The 19,631-nt window shown below is 50.3% G+C and overlaps 1 protein-coding gene across 2 annotated transcripts in view; it reads left to right on the top strand.

Moving 5' to 3' along the window:
• Nucleotides 1–2,225: 2,225 nt before the first annotated feature.
• The window catches only part of LOC138261023 (metalloproteinase inhibitor 1-like), a 57,282-nt gene continuing 39,876 nt past the window's right edge, over nucleotides 2,226–19,631 (top strand). The window contains exon 1 of one of the 2 annotated variants that reach the window (XM_069209629.1): nucleotides 2,226–2,369. The gene's annotated coding sequence lies outside the window, so the exon portion shown is untranslated. The remainder of the gene's footprint in view (nucleotides 2,370–19,631) is intronic. The other variant, XM_069209630.1, reaches the window with a different exon arrangement.

The following is a 19,631-nucleotide window of genomic DNA, read 5'->3' as shown; positions in this document are numbered from 1 at the left end:
AATTTCAGCAGATAATGATCCGTCCAACTCAACTGTATCATGGTTACCTCCACCTGTTGAGTAGCTCGTGCAAACACCCCATCCAGAATATGCCCTGCAATATGGGTGGCCGACGAGACTCTGGAGGTCCAATCCAGGGCCTCCATAAAGTCAATGAATTCACAGATCTTAGGAGTTGACGTCTCATCAAAGTGCATGTTAAAATCACCCAATATCACAGCTTTTGCAGACAGAACCATAGGTTCTATCAACTTAGGCCAAGACTGTAACAAATTTTTAGTCGGTCCCAGTGGACGATATATCAACAGCCCCTCTAGTAGTACCCCACTGTTTTGAGAAATTGTAAATGTCATTGCCTCACATGAATCTGTCGAAGAACTAATGAATGTGCATGCCAGCGTAGACCTACAGATAATGGCCAGACCCCCCTGGTTATCAACAGTAACCAGGAGAAGCTTCCCACTATATGGTGGCTACAAGGGCAACAAAATCTGGTGGTTTAGGAGATTATAAGAGTCTGCCATCTTGGAGTCAGGCATAGTGAGCTCACAGAATAGAGACCCATTAAAACATATTCTCCCCTTCAAAGCATCTAAACAATTTGGGAAGCAATGTAAAGCTCAGAAGGTCTTTGTTAAAACAAGAGAGGGGTGCTGCTTTCAGATGGCCGCTCTGGGAGTCGCAAGAACGAGAACACCCAGTCCTGTCTGCAGAGCAAGGTGGTAATGACCAATACCTGCGATACACGTGTTCGCTGGAGCTGTCCTCAAGAACAAAGAAAAAGGAATATATAAATCACAAAATTAAAGGTTTAACGACCAAAATTCTCATCTCTAAATGTAAGGAAGGTAAATGATCTAAGATAGATGAAAAAACAGGAAATGATCCTGGCGAGTTCCTATTTTAATGACTTGTTGGTATGTTGACGCAATATTAGAAATACATTTGAGAATGACTTAAGTAAACAACGTCTCTGAGGTAGGAAGATAACTTATGTAGTAAGGACTGGACGAGGAAGAAGCTCAAGGAGGTAATGGAGACTTAACTTTCACTTCTGTGGAGCCCAAGGGCTCTGCAACAGTACTTCCCTTCTTCACCAGTAACCAGCAGACCCCACCCTGGATCAGAGTGCCAACTGTAAACAGACTTTAGTGATTCAACAAGGGTTGTGAAACATCTTTGTTTAAATATATGAGCACTTCACAAACTTTGTCGACTGCATACAATTGTCAGACTTAGAAAAAACAGTGGAAGACAGCAGAAAGAAAATACTAGAAAATAAACCTCTAAAACAGAAGTTATTGGTGTACTCTTACCCACTGTTCATCAACTTCGGCACCTTTGTGAACATTATTTTTTCCCGAAAATGATGGCAGCAGGTGATATTTTGGAAAAGTGACAAACTCTTGAAAAACTTTACAGTAGATTTACAGTTTTGCACAAACCTCAAGTTTAAAGCTTGTATCGAACCACCAACAGGGAAAATCTGAAATAACATAGGGTTGTTGGATAATGTTCACAAAGAGATAAAACCTAAAAGGCAAAATGCAGCCATGTGGGAGGTGTGTGTGGTTGCCCTAATGCAGCCCTATTCACATTACATTGGGAAGACCATCAATATTGCACTACACAATATTTACTACAATCCCCATTAGCACTACACATTATTTACTACAATCCCCATTAGCCATGGATAGGAATCTTGTAGCCTTCCTTCAGATTTTTGGAAAGATTTATTTATCGCTAAGTATTTAGACATGTTCAATCAATCAATCGGGGATTTGTAAAGCGCGGCTACTCACCCGTGAGGGTCTCAAGGCGCTGGGGGAAGTAGGGGTGGGTGCTGAGGATCAGTCGAAGAACCAGGTCTTGCGGTCCTTCAGTTTACTTTTATGCAGTTTTATGTAGCGTGATATAGACCTGAAGGTAACAGAGTGCTTTGCATGAGCTCTATTTACATTACATAAGATCACATTTCTTATTTTTTAGGCGCAGAGAGATTAAGTGATTTTCCCAGAACTACAGGATGTTTGTGTAGCTGACACCGAGACTCGAACCTGGCACACCACGTCAAAAGTGTGCAGTTTTGACTGTAAGACCGAACCCTCTCACATTCCTTTGATTGTTCTTTGTCTAACTTCTCTCCAACCTTTCCTTTGATGTATTACGTTTGGTTTCATTCTTTGGCAACCTGTCATACAGGAGGGACAGTATGTTCTAGGAACAAGGGTTTCCTGGCAGCCCATCCCAGTGTTACACGTGTAGACCGCTGCTCATCCGGGCCTGTCCAGTGATCATAAAAGGCCCCGCTTCCAAAAGCTGCTGCACCACAGAGAACCTGAGAGTGTGTGATGAGCCTGAAGCCACAGGTAAGGGTCATCTGTCTAGACCAGTGGTTCCCAATCTTTTGACTTCTGTGGACCCCCACGTTATCATTACTAGAACCCAAGGAACCCCACCGAATCATTATTGAATCCGGGGACCCCCCACTGAGCCATTACTGTAAGCAGGGGGGGGTCTAATCTGTTAATATTATTTAATTTTCTAAGCAGACGCGGACCCCCTAAGGAGGCTTTGCCTATTTTTAACGCATTGTTGCGTGGGGGGGGGGGAAGAAGCCATTGCTTGCACATTGCCAAGGCTCAAGTTGGTCATGTTTAATTTGGCCAAATGTTCTGCAAGATGGGTGTGCATGCGTAGGAACACTCTGGAATAGCCTGTTACTGTACGGTGTAGCTGAGCCATTGATGAGCATCTCCAAAGGCAATGGACAGTGATGAAAGCAGCCATCCTCATGCAAGATGCCCTCTGTACATCTTTTAGTGCATTCGGTTCCATAACACTCTTGTGTTCTCTTGTGCCCTTCCTTAGGATAAGATCAAAGTCAGTGCCTAAGACACAGTGCAAGATATGTGCCTAGGGATGAGTGAAAGGGGGCGCTCTAAGAGGATTCTTTGCGGGAGCCTTTTCTAAATAGATTATTTGTAGTCTATCCTCAAAGTATTGCATATTCCTAGATGTATTCAACTCTCAGTAGGCCCTTGCGCCCGAATGGTGCATTTCACATTTTCAGATGTAATATAACTTACAGGACCAATTCATTATTTTCAGCAAGTGCCGTCAACTGAAAATGTAACAGCGGTGTACAGTAAGATAATTATGTACCTACACTCAAAGCTCCTTTTCAATTCATTTTATTTTCATTAATCTACTTTTCTTTATCAAAACTCCTCTCATTAAAGTTTTAGAAGTACCAACAATTTCCCAAAAATAAGAAAGTGTTTTAAACGATTTTTTCTTCATCTCAGTTTAGTTTTACCACAGTCAGCCTTTGTTTTCCTCCCCAGCAGGCCTGCTTCGTCTTTTACCTGCCCCCCCCCCCCCCTCCGCTCCCCCTTTCCCTGGATCAGTTTTTTGTTTTGACGTGAGAAGAGCAACTTTGTGGACTAGATTATGTTTCCATTCTCTGACCTGCCTCTCTCTCTCTTTTTTTCATGGCAGGGTCCTCCTCAACCATGTATTATTCTTTCATTTCTGTGTGTGTGTGTGGGGGGGGGGGGGGGGGGGTGTCAATATAGCCGCTTTGACGCAGCATATCTTCTTTTCTGTTGTTTTTTTCTTCTTTTCCCCGCCCCTTCTGATGAAGTGTGGCATTTTGGGTGGCTTGGGGTTTGCGCCAATACGTCCACATATCGTAGCACGTATATTGTTGGAATCACTGGAGTAACAAAGGCCCCCGCAGCCCCCACGGTGCAGGGGGTGGAGGGGAGCTCCAGGGCCCCCCCCTTCAGCACAGTGCCCTGACCTTAGAGCTCCTGGGAGAGTTCTGAGAACGGGGGGAGGGCCCTACATGTACTTTGCAGGGGTGTCCCCTCACGTTTCGTTACACCACTGCTTGGCATTACCAGCATTAAATGAAGGCGTCACATGACATGGGACCATTTGACAGGTTAAAATTGGCAACTTTAGAACAACTGTGACTCAAATGTACCTGTGTCCTATAAGGATAGCCCTCCATTATGCGCTTGGATGATCTTGGTTCTGGGTTTGGGAGGGATGGGTTTTCCAATATCGGCTGTATCTCCTCGCCAAAATCGGCTCATTACAAGTTTTCTCCCCGGAACAGGGAATAACCATGTCGACCGAGAGACACTGGGTCCCTTCCCTTACAAGTTTCCCTAATTCAATTGAATAAAAACACTGCCATTTCCTGCTTGATCTGTGCGGGCCGAAGTGTCAGGAATAGGACCGGTGGGGTGGAGGGTGATGTGGGGGACCAGCGGGTTAGGGCAGGCTCGAGTGCCTCTGGGAGCTATGTCTGCCCATCCTGTGCCCCTGCAGAGAGTGGCGAGGTAGGGGACGGGCGGGGCTGCTGCTGCCTGCGGTCTCTGCGGCGTTTGGGTCTGCAGTTATGAGTCCTGATAACTCCAGGCACTGCCACAGTGAAATATGTGTGTGGTGGACTTCCACCTAGTGTCATCGCTCTAGGTGAAATTCTGTCACCCATAACCAATGCGTAAATGGTTAATGGAGGAGCCTTGCCCGGTTACAAGGGTTCTCTTCCAGAACAAAACCTATGTTTAATGTGACACGCTCGCTTGCCATATAGTCCAGGAGTGTGTGCATTGGCTCAAGGGAGCCTAAACTGCATCAGCGCAGGGGGCAGGGAAACTGCGCCATATCTCAGTAGGTATGGCGTTGCTTTGCGCCCTCTCTCTATTTCAAGTGTCTACTTTTGTGGCGGTGCTGCCTTGTGTTAAAACGTGGTAAATCTTAGTAAATCTTCCCCAAAGAGTCCCAGAATGCAAGGAAAATTGAAATGAATAAGTGACATGATCTCCTTTCTCAGCTAGTCAGAACTTTCTGAAATATAGCAAAGTGCACAATCTCATACATTTTGTCTTTCCTTTTAAAATGGGGGTATTTAGCAGTGTTTTTTCTACTTCTATGCCAGTTGGTTGCTGCATTCGAGGCTTTCCTCTTCCGTGGTTGGTGCCAATATTTAATCATGCTTCCATGTGGCTGTTCGTTTTTTTCATTCTGAAATCTGCTCACTGTAGCCGCACTCACACTTCCATCAACCGGTGCTTATGATGGAGAAGGTGAAACTACAGGTCCCAGCATGCACAGAGCATTGAAGGCAGTGCTCTCCCTGATATGTTACCCTCACTTGTGAAAGCTACATCCTTGAATCTGTTTTCTGTTGATGTTGGCAGATTCGCTTGTCTTGATGCAGGCAAAATTGGAAGGAGCGCTCACCCTTCTCGGTGTGTTTGCCGGCAGTGTTGTGCAGACACGCACCACTGGCTCTGCATCAGATAAGGTGAATATATATTGAGGTAGAGAGCCATTTTCAAAAGGGAGAATGGATCACGTGATAGCTCTAATGTCGGTGGCTGCAAGGTGAAAACCCCGGAAAAGCTGAAGGCGGCTGCGGAAAAAGTATTATTGCAGATGAGCCGCATCTTACTCATATGGGAGCAGGGCCGGCTCTAGGGCAGTGCGACCGGTGCCCCCGCACCGGGTGCCGACTTTGTGTGGGTGCGCCGTGTATGCAGGTAGACTATGATTTTAAAAGCACCCGCTGCAGCGTTCCTTGCCTCCGGCTATTTTCAGGCAACAATAAAAATGTCAATATAACTGGTGATTAAATGTTCTGCCTGTGAGAGTGATTGGAGTTTGCTATAGTGAAAGTTTTAAGGCAGCACAGACGGTTAATATGCCTGCTGCAAAGAATGTGTACCATGCAGATCGCAAAGTGCATATACTGCAAATAGGTCAGTGGGTTACTGCTTTTGCCAAAGAGGTCCTTTTGTTACTTGCAATTTATAATTTTAAATCCTAAAATAGAACAGTATGCTATTAACGTCATGCAAGGCATAGACTAGAGCTTTATCATTTTTCCCCAGCCTTTCATTAACCTAATGTTGCAAAAATTGTTTTATTTGGGTAGAAATCAATTCTTATTATTAAAGAGAACCTCAACCCATATTGTTACATTTTAAATTCTTTGTGCTTCTCCAGACCATGCACTCAAAGCATATAGCCTACCAGTATGGATGACATGTGACTCCTACACCTTGTAGTCCTCTCTCTTATGTAACATTTCTTATACACTGATTTACACACCTATGATTGATTGTCTCTGTGTAATGTGTGTGCAATGTAAAGTGCTTTGACCCCCTACACTGGCATGAGTAGTGCTACAAAACAAATTAAATGCATCTGAGAAAGTGTGGTTATGGAGACTTGAAGGGTGCTGTTAAACAGTGGTAGTGATGGAATCTGTGGTGGAGGTGGTCATTGGGGGTCACAACAAACATTGTCGCACAGGGCGCCACCAACGCTGAAGCTGGCCCTGTATGGGAGGCTCACTATAAGTGAGCTTCCCTTGCACACGCAGAACAGGAATCACATATGCATTGGCAGAAGAAGGTTCCCCTTCATACACAGCACAGGTACCTGACAGGCTTCAGCTCTTCAAGCTTCTCTTGTGCAGTAAGGACAGGCACAGCAGAGACAGCTGCAATGCAAGCCTCCCTCACACTGAACAGATATATCACAGGCAGCAGCAGGGCAGACTTCACTCACACTGAACAGATATATCACAGGCAGCAGCTGTGCAGTCTTCACTCGTATAGAATGCATACACCACAGGCAGCAGCAGTGCAGCCTTCCCTCATGTGGAGTGCATGTATCACAGGCAGCAGCAGTGCAGTCTTCACTCGTATAGAATGCATACACCACAGGCAGCAGCAGTGCAGTCTTCCCTCATGTGGAGCGCATGTATCACAGGCAGCAGCAGTGCAGTCTTCACTCGTATAGAATGCATACACCACAGGCAGCAGCAGTGCAGTCTTCCCTCACGTGGAGCGCATGAATCACAGGCAGCTGCAGGGCAGTCTTCACTCGCATCGAACGTATACACCACAGACAGCAGCAGTGCAGTGTTCACTCACACTGAACAGATATCACAGGCAGCAGCAGTGCAGTCTTCACTCACACAGAACACATACACAACAGGCAGGAGCAGTGCAGTCTTCCCTCACGTGGAACACATGTATCACAGGCAGCGGCAGTACAGTCTTACCTCACGTGGAGCGCATGTATCAAAGGCAGCAGCAGTGCAGTCTTCACTCACACTGAACAGATATCACAGGCAGCAGCAGTGCAGTCTTCACTCGCACAGAACACATACACAACAGGCAGGAGCAGTGCAGTCTTCCCTCACGTGGAACACATGTATCACAGGCAGCGGCAGTACAGTCTTACCTCACGTGGAGCGCATGTATCACAGGCAGCAACAGTGCAGTCTTCCCTCATGTGGAACACATGTATCACAGGCAGCAGCAATGCAGTCTTCCCTCACGTGGAACACATGTATCACAGGCAGGAGCAGTGCAGTCTTCACTCCCAGTTAACAGATATCACAGGCAGCAGCAGTGCAGTCTTCACTCTCACAGAACGCATACACCACAGGCAGGAGCAGTGCAGTCTTCCCTCACGTGGAACACATGTATCAAAGACAGCGGCAGTGTAGTCTTCCCTCACGTGGAGCGCATGTATCACAGGCAGCAGCAGTGCAGTATTCGCTCACGTGGACCACATGTATCACAGGCAGCAGCAGTGCAGTCTTCCCTCACGCACAACGGATATATCGCAGGCAGAAGCAGTGCAGTCATCCCTCACGTGGAGCGCATGTATCACAGGTAGCTGCAGGGCAGTCTTCACTCGCAGTGAACAAATATATCACAGGCAGAAGCAGTGCAGTCTTCACTCGCATCGAACGTATACACCACAGACAGCAGCAGTGCAGTGTTCACTCAAACTGAACAGATATCACAGGCAGCAGCAGTGCAGTCTTCACTCGCACAGAACACATACACAACAGGCAGGAGCAGTGCAGTCTTCCCTCACGTGGAACACATGTATCACAGGCAGCTGCAGGGCAGTCTTCACTCGCACTGAACAAATATATCACAGCAGAAGCAGTGCAGTCTTCACTCGCATCGAACGTATACACCACAGACAGCAGCAGTGCAGTGTTCACTCACACTGAACAGATATTACAGGCAGCAGCAGTGCAGTCTTCACTTGCACAGAACACATACACAACAGGCAGGAGCAGTGCAGTCTTCCCTCACGTGGAACACATGTATCACAGGCAGCGGCAATACAGTCTTACCTCACTTGGAGCGCATGTATCACAGGCAGCAGCAGTGCAGTCTTCACTCACACTGAACAGATATCACAGGCAGCAGCAGTGCAGTCTTCACTCGCACAGAACACATACACAACAGGCAGGAGCAGTGCAGTCTTCCCTCATGTGGAACACATGTATCACAGGCAGCGGCAGTACAGTCTTACCTCACGTGGAGCGCATGTATCACAGGCAGCAGCAGTGCAGTCTTCCCTCATGTGGAACACATGTATCACAGGCAGCAGCAATGCAGTCTTCCCTCACGTGGAACACATGTATCACAGGCAGGAGCAGTGCAGTCTTCACTCCCAGTTAACAGATATCACAGGCAGCAGCAGTGCAGTCTTCACTCGCACAGAACTCATACACCACAGGCAGGAGCAGTGCAGTCTTCCCTCACGTGGAACACATGTATCAAAGACAGCGGCAGTGCAGTCTTCCCTCACGTGGAGCGCATGTATCACAGGCAGCAGCGGTGCAGTATTCGCTCACGTGGACCACATGTATCACAGGCAGCAGCAGTGTAGTCTTCCCTCACGCACAACGGATATATCGCAGGTAGAAGCAGTGCAGTCATCCCTCACGTGGAATACATGGATCACAGGCGGCAACAGTGCAGTCTTCCCTCACGTGGAACACATGTATCACAGGCAGCAGCAATGCAGTCTTCCCTCAAGAGAACACATATATCACAGGCAGCAGCAGTGCAGACTTCACTTGCACAGAATGCATACACCACAGGCAGCAGCAGTGCAGTCTTCCCTCATGTGGAGTGCATGTATCACAGGCAGCAGCAGTGCAGTCTTCCCTCACATGGAGCGCATGTATCACAGGCAGCGGCAGTGCAGTCTTCCCTCGCGTGGAGCGCATGTATCACAGGCAACAGCAGTGCAGTCTTCCCTCACGTGGACCACATGTATCACAGGCAGCAGCAGTGCAGTCTTCCCTCACGTGAGACACATGTATCACAGGCAGCAGCAGTGCAGTCTTCCCTCACGCACAACAGATATATCGCAGGCAGCAGCAGTGCAGTCTTCACTTACGTGGAGCGCATGTATCACAGGCAACAGCAGTGCAGTCTTCCCTCACGTAGAGCGCATATATCACAGGCGGCAGCAGCACAGTCTTCCCTCACGTGGAACACATGTATCAGAGGCAGCAGCAGTGCAGTCTTCCCTCACATGGTACACATGTATCACAGGCAGCAGTAGTACAGTCTTCCCTCACGCACAACGGATATATCGCAGGCAGCAGCAGTGCAGTCTTCCCTTACGTGGAGCGCATGTATCACAGGCAACAGCAGTGCAGTCTTCCCTCATGTGGAGCGCATGTATCACAGGCGGCAGCAGTGCAGTCTTCCCTCATGTGGAACGCATGTATCACAGGCAGCAGAAGTGCAGTCTTCCCTCACGTGGAACGCATGTATCACAGGCAGCAGCAGTGCAGTCTTCACTCGCACAGAACACATACACCACAGGCAGGAGCAGTGCAGTCTTCCCTCACGTGGAACATATGTATCACAGGCAGCGGCAGTGCAGTCTTCCCTCACGTGGAGCGCATGTATCACAGGCAACAGCAGTGCAGTGTTCACTCACACTGAACAGATATCACAGGCAGCAGCAGTGCAGTCTTCACTCGCACAGAACACATACACAACAGGCAGGAGCAGTGCAGTCTTCCCTCACGTGGAACACATGTATCACAGGCAGCGGCAGTACAGTCTTACCTCACGTGGAGCGCATGTATCAAAGGCAGCAGCAGTGCAGTCTTCACTTACACTGAACAGATATCACAGGCAGCAGCAGTGCAGTCTTCACTCGCACAGAACACATACACAACAGGCAGGAGCAGTGAAGTCTTCCCTCACGTGGAACACATGTATCACAGGCAGCGGCAGTACAGTCTTACCTCACGTGGAGCGCATGTATCACAGGCAGCAGCAGTGCAGTCTTCCCTCATGTGGAACACATGTATCACAGGCAGCAGCAATGCAGTCTTCCCTCACGTGGAACACATGTATCACAGGCAGGAGCAGTGCAGTCTTCACTCCCAGTTAACAGATATCACAGGCAGCAGCAGTGCAGTCTTCACTCGCACAGAACGCATACACCACAGGCAGGAGCAGTGCAGTCTTCCCTCACGTGGAACACATGTATCAAAGACAGCGGCAGTGTAGTCTTCCCTCACGTGGAGCGCATGTATCACAGGCAGCAGCAGTGCAGTATTCGCTCACGTGGACCACATGTATCACAGGCAGCAGCAGTGCAGTCTTCCCTCACGCACAACGGATATATCGCAGGCAGAAGCAGTGCAGTCATCCCTCACGTGGAGCGCATGTATCACAGGTAGCTGCAGGGCAGTCTTCACTCGCACTGAACAAATATATCACAGGCAGAAGCAGTGCAGTCTTCACTCGCATCGAACGTATACACCACAGACAGCAGCAGTGCAGTGTTCACTCAAACTGAACAGATATCACAGGCAGCAGCAGTGCAGTCTTCACTCGCACAGAACACATACACAACAGGCAGGAGCAGTGCAGTCTTCCCTCACGTGGAACACATGTATCACAGGCAGCTGCAGGGCAGTCTTCACTCGCACTGAACAAATATATCACAGCAGAAGCAGTGCAGTCTTCACTCGCATCGAACGTATACACCACAGACAGCAGCAGTGCAGTGTTCACTCACACTGAACAGATATTACAGGCAGCAGCAGTGCAGTCTTCACTTGCACAGAACACATACACAACAGGCAGGAGCAGTGCAGTCTTCCCTCACGTGGAACACATGTATCACAGGCAGCGGCAATACAGTCTTACCTCACGTGGAGCGCATGTATCACAGGCAGCAGCAGTGCAGTCTTCACTCACACTGAACAGATATCACAGGCAGCAGCAGTGCAGTCTTCACTCGCACAGAACACATACAAAACAGGCAGGAGCAGTGCAGTCTTCCCTCATGTGGAACACATGTATCACAGGCAGCGGCAGTACAGTCTTACCTCACGTGGAGCGCATGTATCACAGGCAGCAGCAGTGCAGTCTTCCCTCATGTGGAACACATGTATCACTGGCAGCAGCAATGCAGTCTTTCCTCACGTGGAACACATGTATCACAGGCAGGAGCAGTGCAGTCTTCACTCCCAGTTAACAGATATCACAGGCAGCAGCAGTGCAGTCTTCACTCGCACAGAACTCATACACCACAGGCAGGAGCAGTGCAGTCTTCCCTCACGTGGAACACATGTATCAAAGACAGCGGCAGTGCAGTCTTCCCTCACGTGGAGCGTATGTATCACAGGCAGCAGCAGTGCAGTATTCGCTCACGTGGACCACATGTATCACAGGCAGCAGCAGTGCAGTCTTCCCTCACGCACAACGGATATATCGCAGGCAGAAGCAGTGCAGTCATCCCTCACGTGGAGCGCATGTATCACAGGTAGCTGCAGGGCAGTCTTCACTCGCACTGAACAAATATATCACAGGCAGAAGCAGTGCAGTCTTCACTCGCATCGAACGTATACACCACAGACAGCAGCAGTGCAGTGTTCACTCAAACTGAACAGATATCACAGGCAGCAGCAGTGCAGTCTTCACTCGCACAGAACACATACACAACAGGCAGGAGCAGTGCAGTCTTCCCTCACGTGGAACACATGTATCACAGGCAGCTGCAGGGCAGTCTTCACTCGCACTGAACAAATATATCACAGCAGAAGCAGTGCAGTCTTCACTCGCATCAAACGTATACACCACAGACAGCAGCAGTGCAGTGTTCACTCACACTGAACAGATATTACAGGCAGCAGCAGTGCAGTCTTCACTTGCACAGAACACATACACAACAGGCAGGAGCAGTGCAGTCTTCCCTCACGTGGAACACATGTATCACAGGCAGCGGCAATACAGTCTTACCTCACTTGGAGCGCATGTATCACAGGCAGCAGCAGTGCAGTCTTCCCTCATGTGGAACACATGTATCACTGGCAGCAGCAATGCAGTCTTTCCTCACGTGGAACACATGTATCACAGGCAGGAGCAGTGCAGTCTTCACTCCCAGTTAACAGATATCACAGGCAGCAGCAGTGCAGTCTTCACTCGCACAGAACTCATACACCACAGGCAGGAGCAGTGCAGTCTTCCCTCACGTGGAACACATGTATCAAAGACAGCGGCAGTGCAGTCTTCCCTCACGTGGAGCGTATGTATCACAGGCAGCAGCAGTGCAGTATTCGCTCACGTGGACCACATGTATCACAGGCAGCAGCAGTGCAGTCTTCCCTCACGCACAACGGATATATCGCAGGCAGAAGCAGTGCAGTCATCCCTCACGTGGAACACATGGATCACAGGCGGCAACAGTGCAGTCTTCCCTCACGTGGAACACATGTATCACAGGCAGCAGCAATGCAGTCTTCCCTCACAAAGAACACATATATCACAGGCAGCAGCAGTGCAGTCTTCACTTGCACAGAATGCATACACCACAGGCAGCAGCAGTGCAGTCTTCCCTCATGTGGAGTGCATGTATCACAGGCAGCAGCAGTGCAGTCTTCCCTCACATGGAGCGCATGTATCACAGGCAGCGGCAGTGCAGTCTTCCCTCGCGTGGAGCGCATGTATCACAGGCAACAGCAGTGCAGTCTTCCCTCACGTGGACCACATGTATCACAGGCAGCAGCAGTGCAGTCTTCCCTCACGTGAGACACATGTATCACAGGCAGCACCAGTGCAGTCTTCCCTCACGCACAACAGATATATCGCAGGCAGCAGCAGTGCAGTCTTCACTTACGTGGAGCGCATGTATCACAGGCAACAGCAGTGCAGTCTTCCCTCACGTAGAGCGCATATATCACAGGCGGCAGCAGCACAGTCTTCCCTCACGTGGAACACATGTATCAGAGGCAGCAGCAGTGCAGTCTTCCCTCACATGGTACACATGTATCACAGGCAGCAGTAGTGCAGTCTTCCCTCATGCACAACGGATATATCGCAGGCAGCAGCAGTGCAGTCTTCCCTTACGTGGAGCGCATGTATCACAGGCAACAGCAGTGCAGTCTTCCCTCATGTGGAGCGCATGTATCACAGGCGGCAGCAGTGCAGTCTTCCCTCATGTGGAACGCATGTATCACAGGCAGCAGAAGTGCAGTCTTCCCTCACGTGGAACGCATGTATCACAGGCAGCTGCAGGGCAGTCTTCACTCGCACTGAACAAATATATCACAGGCAGCAGCAGTGTAGTCTTCACTCGCACAGAACACATACACCACAGGCAGGAGCAGTGCAGTCTTCCCTCACATGGAACACATGTATCACAGGCAGCGGCAGTGCAGTCTTCCCTCACGTGGAGCGCATGTATCACAGGCAACAGCAGTGCAGTCTTCCCTCACGTGGACCACATGTATCACAGGCAGCAGCAGTGCAGTCTTCCCTCACGTGAGACACATGTATCACAGGCAGCAGCAGTGCAGTCTTCCCTCATGCACAACGGATATATCGCAGGCAGCAGCAGTGCAGTCTTCCCTTGCGTGGAGCACATGTATCACAGGCAACAGCAGTGTAGTCTTCCCTCACGTGGAGCGCATATATCACAGGCGGCAGCAGTGCAGTCTTCACTCGTATAGAATGCATACACCACAGGCAGCAGCAGTGTAGTCTTCCCTCACGTGGAACACATGTATCACAGGCAGCAGCAGTGCAGTCTTTCCTCACAGAGAACACATATAACACAGACAGCAGCAGTGCAGTATTCCCTCATGTGGAGCGCATGTATCACAGGCAGCAGCAGTGCAGTCTTCACTCGTATAGAATGCATACACCACAGGCAGCAGCAGTGCAGTCTTCCATCACGTGGAGCGCATGTATCATAGGCAGCTGCAGGGCAGTCTTCACTCGCATTGAACAAATATATCACAGGCAGAAGCAGTGCAGTCTTCACTCGCATCGAACGTATTCACCACAGACAGCAGCAGTGCAGTGTTCACTCACACTAAACAGATATCACAGGCAGCAGCAGTGCAGTCTTCACTCGCACAGAACACATACACAACAGGCAGGAGCAGTGCAGTCTTCCCTCACGTGGAACACATGTATCACAGGCAGCTGCAGGGCAGACTTCACTCGCACTGAACAAATATATCACAGGCAGAAGCAGAGCAGTCTTCACTCACATCGAACGTATACACCACAGACAGCAGCAGTGCAGTGTTCACTCACACTGAACAGATATCACAGGCAGCAGCAGTGCAGTCTTCACTCGCACAGAACACATACACAACAGGCAGCAGCAGTGCAGTCTTCCCTCATGTGGAGCGCATGTATCACAGGCAGCAGCAGTGCAGTCTTCACTCATATAGAATGCATACACCACAGGCAGCAGCAGTGCAGTCTTCCCTCACGTGGAGCGCATGTATCATAGGCAGCTGCAGGGCAGTCTTCACTCGCATTGAACAAATATATCACAGGCAGAAGCAGTGCAGTCTTCACTCGCATCGAACGTATTCACCACAGACAGCAGCAGTGCAGTGTTCACTCACACTAAACAGATATCACAGGCAGCAGCAGTGCAGTCTTCACTCGCACAGAACACATACACAACAGGCAGGAGCAGTGCAGTCTTCCCTCACGTGGAACACATGTATCACAGGCAGCTGCAGGGCAGTCTTCACTCGCACTGAACAAATATATCACAGGCAGAAGCAGAGCAGTCTTCACTCACATCGAACGTATACACCACAGACAGCAGCAGTGCAGTGTTCACTCACACTGAACAGATATCACAGGCAGCAGCAGTGCAGTCTTCACTCGCACAGAACACATATACAACAGGCAGGAGCAGTGCAGTCTTCCCTCACGTGGAACACATGTATCAGAGGCAGCAGCAGTGAAGTCTTCCCTCACGTGGAACACATGTATCACAGGCAGCAGCAGTGCAGTCTTCCCTCACGCACAACGGATATATCGCAGGCAGCAGCAGTGCAGTCTTCCCTTACGTGGAGCACATGTATCACAGGCAACAGCAGTGCAGTCTTCCCTCACGTGGAGCACATATATCACAGGCGGCAGCAGTGCAGTGTTCCTTCATGTGGAGCGCATGTATCACAGGCAGCAGAAGAGCAGTCTTCCCTCACGTGGAACGCATGTATCATAGGCAGCTGCAAGGCAGTCTTCACTCGCACTGAACAAATATATCACAGGCAGAAGCAGTGCAGTCTTCACTCGCATCTAACGTACACACCACAGGCAGCACCAGTGCAGTGTTCACTCACACTGAACAGATATCACAGGCAGCAGCAGTGCAGACTTCACTTGTACAGAACGCATACACCACAGGCAGGAGCAGTGCAGTCTTCCCTCACGTGGAGCGCATGTATCACAGGCAGCAGCAGTGCCATCTTCCCTCACGTGGACCACATGTATCACAGGCAGCAGCAGTGCAGTCTTCCCTCAGGTGAGACATATGTATCACTGTCAGCAGCAGTACAGTCTTCCCTCACGCAGAACGGATATATCGCAGGCAGCAGCAGTGCAGTCTTCCCTCACGCACAACGAATACATCGCAGGCAGCAGCAGTGCAGGCTTCCCTCACGTGGAACACATGTATCACAGGCGGCAGCAGTGCAGTCTTCCCTCACCTGGAACACATGTATCACAGGCAGGAGCAGTGCAGTCTTCACTCCCAGTTAACAGATATCACAGGCAGCAGCAGTGCAGTCTTCACTCGCACAGAATGCATACACCACAGGCAGGAGCAGTGCAGTCTTCCCTCACGTGGAACACATGTATCAAAGACAGCAGCAGTGTAGTCTTCCCTCACGTGGAGCGCATGTATCACAGGCAGCAGCAGTGCGGTATTCGCTCACGTGGACCACATGTATCACAGGCAGCAGCAGTGCAGTCTTCCCTCACAGAGAACATATATATCACAGGCAGCAGCAGTGCAGTCTTCACTTGCACAGAATGCATACACCACAGGCAGCAGCAGTGCAGTCTTCCCTCATGTGGAGTGCATGTATCACAGGCAGCAGCAGTGCAGTCTTCCCTCACATGGAGCGCATGTATCACAGGCAGCGGCAGTGCAGTCTTCCCTCGCGTGGAGCGCATGTATCACAGGCAACAGCAGTGCAGTCTTCCCTCACGTGGACCACATGTATCACAGGCAGCAGCAGTGCAGTCTTCCCTCACGTGAGACACATGTATCACAGGCAGCAGCAGTGCAGTCTTCCCTCATGCACAACGGATATATCGCAGGCAGCAGCAGTGCAGTCTTCCCTTACGTGCAGTGCAGTGTTCACTCACACTGAACAAATATTACAGGCAGCTGCAGTGCAGTCTTCACTCGCACAGAACACATACACCACAGACAGGAGCAGTGCAGTCTTCCCTCACGTTGAACACATGTATCACAGGCAGCAGCAGTGCAGTCTTCCCTCACGCACAACGGATATATCGCAGGCAGCAGCAGTGCAGTCTTCACTTACGTGGAGCGCATGTATCACAGGCAACAGCAGTGCAGTCTTCCCTCACGTGGAGCGCATATATCACAGGCGGCAGCAGCGCAGTCTTCCCTCACGTGGAACACATGTATCAGAGGCAGCAGCAGTGCAGTCTTCCCTCACATGGTACACATGTATAACAGGCAGCAATAGTGCAGTCTTCCCTCACGCACAACGGATATATCGCAGGCAGCAGCAGTGCAGTCTTCCCTTGCGTGGAGCGCATGTATCACAGGCAACAGCAGTGTAGTCTTCCCTCACGTGGAGCGCATATATCACAGGCGGCAGCAGTGCCATCTTCCCTCATGTGGAACACATGTATCACAGGCAGCAGCAGTGCAGTCTTTCCCCACAGAGAACACACATAACACAGGCAGCAGCAGTGCAGTCTTCACTCGCACAGAACGCATACACCACAGGCAGCAGCAGTGCAGTGTTCACTCACACTGAACAAATATTACAGGCAGCTGCAGTGCAGTCTTCACTCGCACAGAACACATACACCACAGGCAGGAGCAGTGCAGTCTTCCCTCACGTGGAACACATGTATCACAGGCAGCGGCAGTGCAGTCCTCCCTCACGTGGAGCGCATGTATCACAGGCAACAGCAGTGCAGTCTTCCCTCACGTGGACTACATGTATCACAGGCAGCAGCAGTGCAGTCTTCCCTTACGGGAGACACATGTATCACAGGCAGCAGCAGTGCAGTCTTCCCTCATGCACAACGGATATATCGCAGGCAGCAACAGTGCAGTCTTCCCTTGCGTGGAGCGCATTTATCACAGGCAACAGCAGTGTAGTCTTCCCTCACGTGGAGCGCATATATCACAGGCGGCAGCAGTGCCATCTTCCCTCATGTGGAACACATGTATCACAGGCAGCAGCAGTGCAGTCTTTCCCCACAGAGAACACACATAACACAGGCAGCAGCAGTGCAGTCTTCACTCGCACAGAACGCATACACCACAGGCAGCAGCAGTGCAGTCTTCCCTCATGTGGAGCGCATGTATCACAGGCAGCAGCAGTGCGGTCTTCACTCGTATAGAATGCATACACCACAGGCAGCAGCAGTGCAGTCTTCCCTCACGTGGAGCGCATGTATCATAGGCAGCTGCAGGGCAGTCTTCACTCGCACTGAACAAATATATCACAGGCAGAAGCAGTGCAGTCTTCACTCGCATCGAACGTATACACCACAGACAGCAGCAGTACAGTGTTCACTCACACTGAACAGGTATCACAGGCAGCAGCAGCGCAGGCTTCACTCGCACAGAACACATACACAACAGGCAGGAGCAGTGCAGTCTTCCCTCACGTGGAACACATGTATCACAGGCAGCTGCAGGGCAGTCTTCATTCGCACTGAACAAATATATCACAGGCAGAAGCAGGGCAGTCTTCACTCACATCGAACGTATACACCACAGACAGCAGCAGTGCAGTGTTCACTCACACTGAACAGATATCACAGGCAGCAGCAGTGCAGTCTTCACTCGCACAGAACACATACACAACAGGCAGGAGCAGTGCAGTCTTCCCTCACGTGGAACACATGTATCAGAGGCAGCAGCAGTGAAGTCTTCCCTCACGTGGAACACATGTATCACAGGCAGCAGCAGTGCAGTCTTCCCTCACGCACAACGGATATATCGCAGGCAGCAGCAGTGCAGTCTTCCCTTACGTGGAGCGCACGTATCACAGGCAACAGCAGTGCAGTCTTCCCTCACGTGGAGCACATATATCACAGGCGGCAGCAGTGCAGTGTTCCTTCATGTGGAGCGCATGTATCACAGGCAGCAGAAGAGCAGTCTTCCCTCACGTGGAACGCATGTATCATAGGCAGCTGCAAGGCAGTCTTCACTCGCACTGAACAAATATATCACAGGCAGAAGCAGTGCAGTCTTCACTCGCATCTAACGTATACACCACAGGCAGCAGCAGTGCAGTGTTCACTCACACTGAACAGATATCACAGGCAGCAGCAGTGCAGACTTCACTTGCACAGAACGCATACACCACAGGCAGGAGCAGTGCAGTCTTCCCTCACGTGGAGCGCATGTATCACAGGCAGCAGCAGTGCCATCTTCCCTCACGTGGACCACATGTTTCACAGGCAGCAGCAGTGCAGTCTTCCCTCAGGTGAGACATATGTATCACTGTCAACAGCAGTACAGTCTTCCCTCACGCAGAACGGATATATCGAAGGCAGCAGCAGTGCAGTCTTCCCTCACGCACAACGAATATATCGCAGGCAGCAGCAGTGCAGTCTTCCCTCACGTGGAACACATGTATCACAGGCGGCAGCAGTGCAGTCTTCCCTCACGTGGAACACTTGTATCAAAGGTAGCAGCAGTGCAGTCTTCCCTCACAGAGAACACATATATCACAGGCAGCAGCAGTGCAGTCTTCACTCGCACAGAACGCATACACCACAGGCAGCAGCAGTGCATTCTTCCCTCATGTGGAGCGCATGTATCACAGACAGCAGCAGTGCAGTCTTCCCTCACATGGAGCGCATGTATTCACAGGCAGCACCAGTGCAGTCTTCCCTCACGTGGAACACATGTATCACAGGCAGCAGCAGTGCAGTCTTCCCTCACGTGGAACACATGTATCACAGGCAGCAGCAGTGCAGTCTTCCCTCACGCACAATGGATATATATCGCAGGCAGTAGCATTTCAGTCTTCCCTTACGTGGAGCGCATGTATCACAGGCAGCAGCAGTGCAGTCTTCCCTCACGTGGAACACATGTATCACAGGCAGCTTCGGTGCAGTATTCGCTCATGCAGAACGGATATATTGCAGGCAGCAGCAGTGCAGTCTTCCCTCATGTGGAACACATGTATCAGAGGCAGCAACTGTGCAGGCTTCCCTCACATGGAACACATGTATCACAGGCAGCAGCAGTGCAGTCTTCCCTCACGTGGAGCGCAC

The sequence above is a fragment of the Pleurodeles waltl genome, chromosome 10 (genome assembly GCF_031143425.1).
Source record: "Pleurodeles waltl isolate 20211129_DDA chromosome 10, aPleWal1.hap1.20221129, whole genome shotgun sequence".
NCBI classification, from domain to species: domain Eukaryota; kingdom Metazoa; phylum Chordata; class Amphibia; order Caudata; family Salamandridae; genus Pleurodeles; species Pleurodeles waltl.
This window is presented reverse-complemented; position numbering and strand designations above follow the sequence as displayed.